Here is a 12,719-nt window from a genome sequence, read left to right as displayed (position 1 = left end):
ATGTGGATATGTTTTCTTCTTCCTCAGGCAATTCCATAGGCACGGGGTTGTTGAATCAGAGGGTAGGTGCCTGTTTAACTTTACCAGAATCTCTCAGTCTTCTGGAGGGTTTGTGTCACAAGGTATTCGTGAGAGAACAAGGATGGTTGTGCTGACTGCTTCTACCGTCTTGTATCAAGATGCTGGCAGTGATGGGAGAGGGCACCAGGGTGGGACTGGTGGTGATGGGGCTTTGCAGTCAGCGTCCTAGAAAGGTAAAAGAACCTTCCGCTGACAGTAGGCTAGGCATATTTACTCCCTGAACTCCTCCGCCAGCAACGTCTGCCAGCCTTCCATTAAGAGTTACACCATCCCCACTGGCCGTGTTACAAAATGAATTCCGGAACTGGCTTTCAGCCCTCTTGCACCTTGACCTCTTATTTGCTTTTCTCTGCATGCCCACACTGTAGACTTTTGCTGCCACACAAACTGTCTTCTGCATTTGGAATTTTTTATTTTTAGTTTTTCGAGACAGGGTTTCTCTGTAGCTTTGGAGCCTGTCCTGGCACTAGCTCTTGTAGACCAGGCTGGCCTGAAACTCACAGAGATCCGCCTGCCTCTGCCTCCTGAGTGCTGGGATTAAAGGCATGCAGGACCACTGTCTGGCTTGATAATTTTCTTGGATGACCTGTACATCACTGAAATTTTGTAGCCCCAACTTCTCTCTTTTAATAGGTGTGTATTGGCATCTCTAGATTTCTGTTTCTTTGTCTGTAGCAATGCCATGAGTGATTTAATGTCTACACAGGGCTCTGCTCAGATCTGACACATAACAAGAACTGAGCAAAAACTGAGAATTCTTCTTCCCAGCATGGCCTACTTTGCCTTTCTTCCTATACATGAGTGGACCTCTGTCCTGACCCTGAGCCTCTTAGTGCATAATCCTAGTAAAATGAATCTCTTGGAATTAGTGATTTTGGAAGTGCCTGGGGAGAACTAACTAGGCCGCTTCTACTCTATTCCCATGTCAGGGTACAGTATGTATTCCTCTGGAGAGTGTAGCATGAAAAGCTGCATATTGGAAGCAGGGACAAAACCTTCACCCATCAATGACTGTGCTGGCAGCATGCTCTCGACCTCTCTAGCCTCCATGTCTGTGAGCAATGCACTTATGCTATTTTCAGATTTCTGCAAAGGCTTCCTCGGTAACAGACTAAGGAGTTCCTGTGGGCATCTTCTGCAAGACACAGGGTGAACCATGACGAACCTTAACATTCCTATAAGCTTAACCTGGGACTCTCTGGACTTCCTCCTCCATTCTTCATGAGATGAAATATTGAAGATAATATCCTTAAAATAGATTTCCAGTGTACATTTTCTAAAACTTGAATATGTTGGTAGACTATATTTTTAGTGCTTAGACTCAACTTTCAAAAAGTATTGTTACCGCACACCGAGGGGCTGGACATCCTGCTTTCTGTTTCTGATGTTTCTGTGACTTCACAGATGTCCACAGTGTTTATCTTACTTAGAACACCAAGGACTTTTTTGCCTGACAGCATAAAGGCATATTTTGGTCTTAAACTGTTCTCTTTCTTCCTTGTCCTTTTGTCTTGTCGTTTTCTCACAGATGCCCATGAGCTGTGAGCTGCTGGCACCCTCCCCTGCTGCCTCTTGCAGTGGTGTGTACTTGAGTATACTATGGCTGTAGGTGGGTTCCTCTGTTTGCATCTGGCTGGCAGGCATGCGTATTTTGCAGCTTCTATTCTTTATGCCTTGAGTCATGATGTCCTCCTCTCTGGGAAGTACTAGCTCTTCTCCTGCTTGAAAACCATGTTCTACTACGCAAACTCTTACACTGCTGTTTCTCATCAGCGCAAACTTCTTTAGAGCAGGGTCTTCATTCACACCCTCTAGCCACTCTCCACCCCTTTCTCACCCCGAGATTGTGATGAGTGTCAGCTGCACCGCTCTGCTGGAAGGGTTGGTCAGTGTCCAAAGTCTGGTCACGCTTTTCCATGCCGCTGGAGCCTTTACCTTCCTTGCCGAAGCTGACAGCTGATCTCTTCACTGAAACAAGCTCTGCTCCTTGACCTGAAGTATTAAACTTGCTGCTGTTTTGATGAAACTCTTTTCTGACAGTCATTCCTGAAGATCATGGAACGGGCTTCACTACAGAGGTTTCCCAATTTCTGGACCATCCTGACCGAAACAGTTCCTTTAGGTCCCTGGCCTTATTTCCTCCTTGCTTTTCATTGTATTGTGTTTACACCATCTGGATTTTAGATTTTTATTTGTTTAATGTATGTTAAACATATGTGAAATAATAGTTTATAACAGTCAAATTGTACATGTGACAGTAATGGTAGCTGGCGTTTATTGAACACCTGTAGATTACCAGTTTCTTTCTTTTTTTTTTTCGAGACAGGGTTTCTCTGTGGCTTTGGAGCCTGTCCTGGAACTAGCTCTGTAGACCAGGCTGGTCTCAAACTCACAGAGATCCGCCTGCCTCTGCCTAACAAGTGCTGGGATTAAAGGAGTGTGCCACCATCGCCCAGTTTACCAGTTTCTTTTTAAGTCCTGTCCTTAACCCACTCTATATTCATGAGCAATCAGATCTAGAAGGGCTTGTGGTCTTCCTCTATATGTGTGGAAACTGAGGTACAGAAAGGCAAGATTAATTGCCTCTGGATCCAGAACCGTACATAGCACAGTGACGATTCAGATCATCCCGATCTTATGCCGAGATAACAAATGACTGCGGTGAAAGCTGCCGAGTAAAGCTGCTTCTCCCTGTGTCCTACGAACACAGGGAGATGTGGGGAGACAGAGGAACTTGAGTGAAACTGGCCTGAACAGGGCAGCTGAGGCTGTGTGTCCCCCAAAGCATTACTATAGCTGGTGGATTTTGGCTTAAGCAGGTGCTCAGCTCACTTGTGTTGAGTGTGGAAGGCAGTTTCTGATGAGGGAAGTGCATGGAGGGGCCTCTGCAGGTCTTAGGAGTAGGAAGTATGCATTCCAAAAGCCATAGTTGTTAAGGTAAGCGAGTTCATTCATTAACAAATCAGTAATCTATGCTGAACCTGAACCAGTTTCTAAATAACATCAAATAGGGAAGGTGAACTGGTCTATATTTGCTTCCGTTTGCAATCCACTGCATCATTAAAGCCTCAGCCATCACAGCCATTTATGGCCAAAGGGAACAGATGCTTCCCGCCCTGTATGCTCTGTTTTTCAGTCGACTTTTACCTTCTTTCCCCAAGTTCACAGCTCACTCTCCCATCTCATTAGCGTCCCTACCACCTGCTGACCTGTAGCTGGCAAGGCTTCATAGCCTTGAGGGAAAGCTAAACCCCAGAGACCCTCACCTTGAATCTGACCAGTGCTAAAAATATCCTGTCTCAATCTCTCGGCAAGGGTCACTGCCCCCCCCCCACTTCTTTACAAAAAATACACTTGACTTTGTGTGTAGCCAAGTTCTGAAATATCTGCATCTCTTGAAGCAGGACAATTAGCAAGGCTGATATATAGCCTTAGTGGATGAAAAAAAATCTTTATTATCCAATATATTAGGTCTTGGGGTCCCTCACGTCCCAAGAGAGCATGGCCTTCAGGCCAGGTGAGTATCCAAACTGTGCTTTTATACTACTTGGCTGTAAACCAAGCCATAGAGGGAGGAGTTGTTGGCTAATTGTTTCAAATGCTCCTCTAGTGGGCCTCCCCTCTCCACTCCCATAGCACCTCCCTCTTTCAGGGTTATTCATCTCCTGGTCAGCCTTTTAGACTTAATCTTCCTCCAGCACCAGGGGAGGGACTCTGAAATATATACCACGTCTGACTCTGCAGGAGTGGGAAGAAGCCAGAGATCTTGAATTTCCAAGCGGTTCTTAGAGCATGCCCATGCTGCTCCATCTGATCGCGCATTGCTTAGATGGGGGTGGGCGGGTTTCTGTCCACAGCATGCATCCAAATCTTGTGAAAACATAGATTTCCAGTTTGGAATGTAGCTCAAAAAGGATTTAGAACCTACTAATGCATAAGATCCTGAGTTCAGTCCCAGGTACCAGAAACTGACACCCTTCCTATAGTTGCCAATCCCTGTGGTAAGAAATTTGGTTTCAATAGCTCTTCTCCGTTTCGGCTAACTTCCCTGACACTCGTCTGGGTCCTGTGCTTTGAGAGCCACCCTCCTGTGTGACTGGAGTGAAATCTGCCTCATCTCTTCAGTATATCCACTTACTCTTTGGATATCCCAAGAATTAGCCACTGAAAACTATCTCACACCCTTTTCGTTTGGCTTGTTGATGAGACTACTGATACTTCTCTGTGGAGCAATTCATACCCATCCGTGGTCTTTGGCACAGGTAGGAACAAGTACCCCACAGGCAGAATTTTGCCAGGGCTGACTTTCTAGTTATCTTGCTGCAGCTGGGAGATACAGCTCACCAGTGCCTACATCCAGCTTCTGGGTACCTTAAATAACCTATTTTGGAGACTCCCATAGGCTTCAAGAGCGTTGTGAGTGCGTACACATGCAGTAACGCTTACAATGTTTTAGCGAACTGTAACTAAACGCAATACCAACCCTGGAACCATCATACTACCTGGCAGGACACTGCTGTCGAGCCATAGGCCAGCATCTTGAGACACTGGCCTTGACCACACAGGAGACGCTCCCAACACTGCGCTTCTCTGACATACATATAGGAGGAGCTGCATTGTGCTGCTCTGACCTATGCTTTGCTCTGCCCTAGTTTCCTGGACTTCTCTGAGACCTCGTGCCGTTTCTTTACTAGGCTGCTAGATGCAAGGGATAGTCCTTGCTGATGTGTGTTTTGTTTGGGGCTCTGGATCCCAGTGCTTTTTCATTCAGTCTGGAAATACTGCAGTGCAGCTCATAAAGAGGCTTGACTTGCCTCCAGAACGCACTGCCAGATACTTCTCTCCAGCTTTACTAAGCAACCCAAGAGATGGGTTTTGTGGGCTTGTTTGGCCTCACAGCCTATGACAACTGGGCACTGTGTCCTCAATCCACCTTTTTCTTTGAACACAGTACAAAGGGGGCATTTTATTTTTCTTCTTTAGGTGAGAACAATTACTCTACTTATAGAGCCTTGCTAAAATTGGATTTTTGTGTTTCATGATAGATTGCCTTATCTGTGTGTATCTGCATTCTTTATTATTTTGCTCACCCAAGTTCATTTAGGCTTCTGTGGCACTTGAGTTCTTGCAGCGTTTGCCTTCCTTTCCAATTTCACCCCCTCCCACCCTGGCACATCTTCTTTAGAGCCATGCCCCAGTGAAACCATAAACTTTTATAGCTCCCATCTTTCTTAGTTTCAGGGTCTCCAGAGCAACAGAACCAATAGGATAACTATTAGTGTTTCTCTGGCTGTGAACAGACACCATGATCAAGGGCAACTCTTAGAAAGGAAAACATTTAATTGGGGTTGGTTTATAATTTAGAGATCTAGTCCATTATCATCAAGGCAGGAAGTACCATGGCATCTAGGCAGACGTGGTGCTAGAGAGGAGCTGAGGGTTCCACCTGTGGATCTGCAGGCAGCAGGAAGAAACCGAGACACATTAGGCCTGGCTTGACTTCTGACACCTCAGAGTCTACCCCTCGTCACACACTTTCTCCAACCAAGCCACGCCTACTCTTGCAAGTCCATACCTCCTTACAGTGCCACTTCCTGTGAGCCTAGGTGACCATTTTCTTTCAAACCACCTCACTGTACCTACATAATTACAAGCATGGATTCATTAGATTGGTTCATCTAATCAGAGGTCAAATAGCCCTTCAGTGACCATCTGTAGCTTGGGGAGCCAGGGTGCCCAGTAGCTGCTTAGTTCATGAGATGGAAAACTCCCGAATGAGGCCAATCAATTGTGTGGTCCTAATCTGAGCCTGAAATCCTGGGAGCCCTTTGAGAGTCACAGGTGCAAGGCTGTTATCACAGACTGGAGGCGCTGCTCTCTGCTGTCCACAAGTGATAAGAAAAAAATACGTTCACTGCTTCAAAAAAATGTCAGGGTACCTCTGTGTGCAAGCTTTTTTTGGTTTTTGTTCTATCCAGGCCTCTAATGGATAGCACCATCCACAGTCAGAAGAGCCTACCTTATTCAGTTCTTTGAGACAAATGCCAATATTTCTTGAAATGCCTTAGTAGTACACCCAGCAGTGTGTTTTACCAGCTTTTTAAAGGCCGTCTTAATCCAGTCATGTTGAGAGCCATGATTAGCCATCACACCTCTGCCAAAGGCCCTTTACAGTGTATCTTCTCCTTATGTCCTCATTTGCCTTCAGGCTTACCCACAAGTTGAACTAACTCTTGTAAAGTTCAGGGGAAGTCACATCACGTGTTATCCTCCAAATCTATTGTAATGTCTCTGTTTTCCTCTCAGCTAATTTTGTAAGCATGTATGTGTGTGCTTGGGAAGGAGGATGGGGGTATTTACTGCAGACAAATGTTTGGACGGTCAAGACCCAGTAAAAGAATGGAGAAACAAAATACACACTAAAAATAGGCATAGCGGGTCCAGATTTGGCATTCTGAGAAGATTTTATACCCCTTAATGATCTCTGCTTTCTTTGAACAAGTATAGCTTTAGGCAATTAAAAACAGAAACGTGCTTTAACCAAACCGACAATTACTTTTAGTATACAAATTAACAATTTTTTTTTAGTATACTTGGTACACTATGTACTCATCAAAGAAAAGTACAAAAAGTACAAACTCTTTTGTCAAAACTGCCAACGTGTGCTCTTCATTAGCGCCACCAGTGCCTGACTAGGAAAAATGAGACGTTGCCCTTCTCACTCTCGTTCTTCTTAGTGTTGAAATGGGTGTGTTTGGAGGATTTGAAATGGATTGCAGTTAGAAAGCCGAGTTTCTTGTGCTCTTCGTTTCCTTTTGTAGTTTCACCAATAAGTGCCCCTGACTGATACTGAACATCATCCAGGGCAGGGAGTGGGTCAGTAATACAACAACATGCTGCTATTAAATATTGTCTGACTGAAGGTGCTGTCCTCTCCCACGAGATGCCTAGAGCGCACTCCACTGATAAGCAGCTCCCTCCAGAACTTAGCCAATGTGTGGTGCTAAAGAGGAAGAGGGAAGCTGTGGGGTCTGACGCTCTCCCTTGCTGTACTCCTATCTATCCATCTAGATGGAACCTAAAAGTGTCTGGGCAAAACCCACATGACTCCCGAAGAGCTATCTAATAACAAAAAGACTACTGTGCAGAATCAAGGTGGCTTTCTTTTCAAGATGTCATCACCATTTCTCCGCTGCTTCATTTCTGCCATTTCCCCTCAATGGTGCCTTCTTCAGTAATCTGAAATGGCTGAGGAGTGAAGATGCCATGATTTCGAAATAGAAGAGGGAGGTGGGAACCTTAATTTCATAATTAAGGGGAAGAATAAAACCAGTCCTGTTTTTACCTCTGTTGTGGTGGCAAACAAAATTATAAAGCAAAGTTAATAATGTCCCAGGCTTCCCCTATCATGTTTTCACATCTGGGGTCAAATCTCGGACCTCATACATTAGAGTCAAGTGCACTGCCTCTGAGCTACATCCTAGCCCTGTTTACATTTTATTTATCTTTATATGACTTGAGACAGGGTCTTATTCTGTAACACAAGCTGCCCTTGAACTCACGATATAGTTAAGTACAAGCTTTCCTCAAATGTATAACCCTCCTGCTTCCACCCCGTAACAGACAGATACTTTTATCCCTGGCTCATAATACATCTTAAAGAAAACTTACTGAATATTACTTCCTAACATTATAAAGGTGGAAATAGTAAAACCTTCTCACTCCAGGGCTACTGGTCCAACCAACTGAATGCAACCCTTCTCTTGCTAGAGAGCTGTACCCCTTGTCACATCCCCTCATTTTCTCCTTGTCTGTGTGATTCTCTGTTTCATATCTGATCATGACTGGAAGACGCGGCTACGGTAAAGATAATTAGACAAGCCTGCTTTTTCAAGGCTTGAGTAGTTAATCACTAAGATTCTGACATTTTGAGAATGCTATGTTGACCTTGTTCTTATTCTGTCATGAGAATTAAGTACCGAGAAGTGTGCCAGAGCGAGTCACCAGCTTAGTCAAGATTCATTTTTACCATTTCTTAGCATTTTCTTCTTTTCAGTTGATAAAGATATTGAATCTTTTCTTATAATTATTATTAGTTGCTATCTGAACTGTTTAAGAACACACCCCTTTAATCCCGTATTTTGTTGTTGCATTAAATCAAAGTAGAAACATGCAAGATTCTGTCCCGGAACACTTAATCTGCCTTTAAAAAGAAGTAAGATTTATTTTGCAACGAGCTATGAAATAAACCCACTGACAGTCTTGGGATTTCACTGACAGTGGAAAAAAGGCCTCCATTTAATCATATTTCATTCAGCAGTTGCTTTTGGAATCCCAAGGAGAAATCGCAGTTCTGTCCCTGGAGGACATTATCTACTTCCTACAATTACTTTCCCTTCCAGAAAGGTATCTAATGCAAGCATTGTCTGAAAAGATTTCAGTACACAGCTCTGTGTCTTGGAGTCCTGCCACATAGGACTCTGTGGTGGGGGATTCTGCCACACATGTAGAGTGGAGTTCTAAGACATGAAGTCTTCTGACATGGACTGCTGTGACATGGGGTTCAGCGACTTGGGGCTTTATGATGTGGCGTTCTGGAAAGTGGACTGCTGTGACATAGGGTTCTTTAGTATGAACTCTGGTGACATAGGATTCAGGGGTGCTGATACAGCAGTCTGTAACATGTTCCTCTGTGATGTGTGACTGTGTGACATGGATTGCCGTGAGCATGCAGTCTGTGTGAGGATGGCTGGTCACAGAGATTGCGGAGGATTCAAAATTTGAGTGTTTTAAAGCATTTGTGGGCTGGAAGAGACAGGGCCATGAACAAAGCCAACGGCTAAATATAGGAAATATGCAAATAAATAGTCCAGACTCCCAGGGTAAGTTTAGTTTTGATGTTAAGCAGCTAAGGAGCTCTAACAGGTTCCTGTGTAAAGCTATAAACAGGAAAGGATTAAGAATATGCCAATTAAAAGACAAATGTGTTTTACCTCTGGAGTTTGCTGTTTATGAAAAAAAATGATAAACATGTCAGAGCAAACATTTTGTATAGTTAAAATTATAGAATGTTGTAGCTCAGAAAAAGAAAAATGTAGTTCTTTTTCTTGATGTGTCTAATTCAGAATTCTTTAGAAGGAAATTTTAGAAAGCTAGCTGCTAGTTGGCCATGGTTGCTGATGCCTATAATCCCAACACTCACAAGGCTGAGGCAGGAAGAAGTCAGGTTCAAAGCTAGCCTGGCCACATAGTGAAACTCTGTTTAAAGAACAACCAATCCATTGGATAGTAGATGTTTTCTCCTAATAGTTGCTAACTACCAAAGAATCCATGGCCATAAACTCAATGACCTCGGTGAAAACCAATCCGGAAGGCAGAGGAAAGAATGGACAGAGACTAATCAGATTTAAATGTTGTCTCTAAAGTAAATGTCATATGTATTATTCTGTGTTTCTTTGGACCAGGTTTTATGGAAGTGTCCATTAGTTGGGTGACACTGGGTCAGAAACACATACATGTGTGGAGTTTATTTTCTGGCAAATCGGGAATTTGGATCATCAACTCTCACTTCCAAAGCTATAGTTCCAATTAAATTGTATTCTTACTGTGTCAAAATAGAACTTAAATCTTAAAAACAAAATGAAGCTTGTGGAGGATGGATTTCTAAGATAACCTTCAGTTTTGTGATGAAATCTCAGGGTTGGATTAATTTCTTGTTGTTGGGTTAGAAAAAAAGCTGGCTCCCTAGGAAGGAAACCCCTAAAAGCAAGCTGGCCCTAGATACCAGCCAATTGGGGCGTGGTCTCTCTCTCTCTTTAAAAAAGCAGCGACTGCCCTCTGCTAGCTCTCTTGCTTCCGACTCCACTTCTGGCTACTAGGCTCCTTTCCTGATTGCGCAGAGGGCTGTTGTCTGGGATGGTGATCTTTAAGTTTTTTTCCCCTTTAGATAAATAACCATTCTAGTAATCATAATTCTGAACTGGTGTGGGATTGTGACTTATGCTTTCATCTGGCGCCCTACGTTGGGCACCATTCTGTAGCATGAAGGGCCTGCGTGTTGGGGTTTCTGTCCAGCCCAGTACCCCACAGCCTACAAGCCCCAAAGAAAATCACACAGAGATCTCCATAAGTTATAAAACTGATTGGCCCATTAGCTCAGTCTTTCATTAGCTCTTGTAGCTTATATTAGCCCATTATTCTTATCTATGCTAGCCACACAGCTCAGCACCTTTCAGAGCCAGGCAGGTTACATCTTGCTTCTCAGTGGTCTGGGCTGGAATGGGAGGAATGGGCTTCCTCCTTCCCAGAACTCTGTTCTCATCACCCCACCTCTACTTCCTGCCTGGCCAATCAGCATTTATTCAAAACATGATTGACAGAATACAGACAATTTTCCCACACCATACCTGAAGTAGAAGATACTCCTGGGCAGAAAAAGCCAGAGTCAGATAACTTTGTTATGGGTCCTCACCACACTTGGACTCCTCCCTCCCCACTTCTATGTGGGAGAGAAAAGGTCTGACACTGTCTAAACCACCCTTCTTTTGTCCTTTTTACTCATTTAATGGTAACCTTAAACCAAGCTAGAACATATGCAGTATGATTAGAAACTGGGTCCAATTCTTTTAATTCATATTTAATAGTTATTTGTTTGGTTTCTGTTTAAACTAGGCAGAATCTTTACTTAAAACAGATACCGGTCACCCAGAGTAACTGATTGTGTATGAACTGCCAATAAGTGTGAGATGGAATTTTGTCTCCTAAACAACTTTTGTTGATGTGAAGAAATAGAACATTCAAATATATGCACATATACATCATTAATCCATCCATATACAAATGCATATGTGCCCACAAAGTATAGAACACTCGATTGAAACAATCCAGTCAAAGAAAATCAGTTTAGTACAGGAATCAATAATAAGACCCTTAATAGTTTAAAGGAACAGTTGAAAGATGCAAGAATTTAGGCAGAGAACCCTAAACTTTTAATTTTAAATCTCTAAACCTAAAGATTAAAAGGAAAGATTAGACAGGCGGCAGAAAGAGAGACTGTGGATCAGAAGAAAAAGCAAGTCAGGTAGCTATCATCATAGTCACAGTCAATATCCAAGGACCTTTGGCAGGTGGACAACCCTTTCTCTGGTTGTGATGAAGTGCACAGGTTACCGAGGGAGTTCTGCTGTTCTACTGGCTGCATTTTCAGGAAAATGGCTCATGTCTCGATGTTCTATGAGTCTTTACAGTCTTTATTCTACTTGCAGTTCTGTTTTCAAACGACGTGAGTGGAGAGGCAGGTAGTTTGTTTACTTGTTGGTAGCATTGCTAGTGACGGTGGGATATTAAGGGCACTTAACAGTGCATGAACCTGGGCATGTTTTAAAAGGAGCTGTGTAATACAGGGAAACGTGGCAAGCTGTTTATATAGGACTAGGTGGACAGTCCAGACGCTGAGAAGGAGAAGTCAGATGGACTGCAGTGAAAGACTTGAATTCAATCCAGTTGAAAAGCAGAGGAATCAGAGCATGAAGTGACCCAAATGGAAGGCAGAAATAAAAATGCCTTTATGTGCATGGCAGTAATTTCTGTGTTAGAAAACCCAAAAGGTCTGTTTTTAACAAAATTTCCAGAGCAGACAGTAAGTTCATCGGGATTTTAGGATTGAGATCTATGGGTAAAAATCAGTTATTTTGCTATGTACCGAGGTGAGGCACTAGAATTTGAAATAGCACACATACACACAAAAAGAAATTTCTTGTTGATAAATTTAGTGAGATATCTTAGTCAGATGTGTGTGAAATACTGCTAAAAGAAATCAAAGAAGATGTAGAGGATTTTGGACTATTTGTGTTTATGGGTTGGAAGATTCCATATTGTCAAGATGTTTCTTCCCTATTAAACTATACATTCAATGTAATACCAATCAAAGTTCCAGGACACTTTTTTTTTTTTGCATGTTGATAAACTGGTTTAAGGATGTATATGATAATTCAAAGACCTGACCCTAGTCAAAATGAAAAACTGAAGCTGAAGAAGCTCCCTTACCTGGCTTTGAAGTTACTATAAAACCGCAATAATGAAGAAAGAATGTTTTTTGGAAATGGAATTGCACATATAGGTAACTGGGAATAAATACAGCAAGCAGGTTTTTATGAAAACACAAGAACAACCCAATGGGGTAGTAAAGTCCATACAGCAAATGGTCTTTGAGCAAATGCATGTCCATGTGCAAACATAAAGGAAACTCGAACAAGGAGCTTATGCTTTATACAAACTGTTAACGCAAGTGAGTTGCCATTAGCTAAAAATGAGTGACAGGCATGAATGTAAAATGCAAACCAATAAAACCTGGCTTACAAAAACAAAATTAGTGCCAGGGAAATGGCTCGGTCAGAAAAGTTCTTACTACTCAAACAAATCTGAGTTTGACCTCCAGGACCCATGTAGAAAAGCTGGATGAGGTGGTGCGTGCTTTTCAACCCAGCTCTGGGGAACAGTCACCAGTGGAAGCCAGGGACTCTCTGGTCTACCAACCTAGTCTACTGGGTGAGCTCCAGGCCAAGGGAGACCCCCTGTCTCAGCAAGCGATGTGGAATGCTCCCATAATTTGTCTCCCCCCACACCATCACTCACACGCA

At 43.1% G+C, this 12,719-nt stretch overlaps 1 protein-coding gene across 3 annotated transcripts in view; it reads left to right on the top strand.

Annotated features, from left to right (window-relative positions):
* Plcb1 (phospholipase C beta 1) overlaps positions 1–12,719 on the top strand; it is a 675,841-nt gene that overhangs the window by 180,816 nt on the left and 482,306 nt on the right. The gene's annotated exons all lie outside the window — the stretch shown is intronic.

The sequence above is a fragment of the Arvicola amphibius genome, chromosome 5 (genome assembly GCF_903992535.2).
Source record: "Arvicola amphibius chromosome 5, mArvAmp1.2, whole genome shotgun sequence".
Taxonomy (NCBI): Eukaryota; Metazoa; Chordata; class Mammalia; order Rodentia; family Cricetidae; genus Arvicola; species Arvicola amphibius.
Note: the sequence above shows the minus strand (reverse complement) of the source record. Positions and strands in the feature narration are given on the sequence as shown.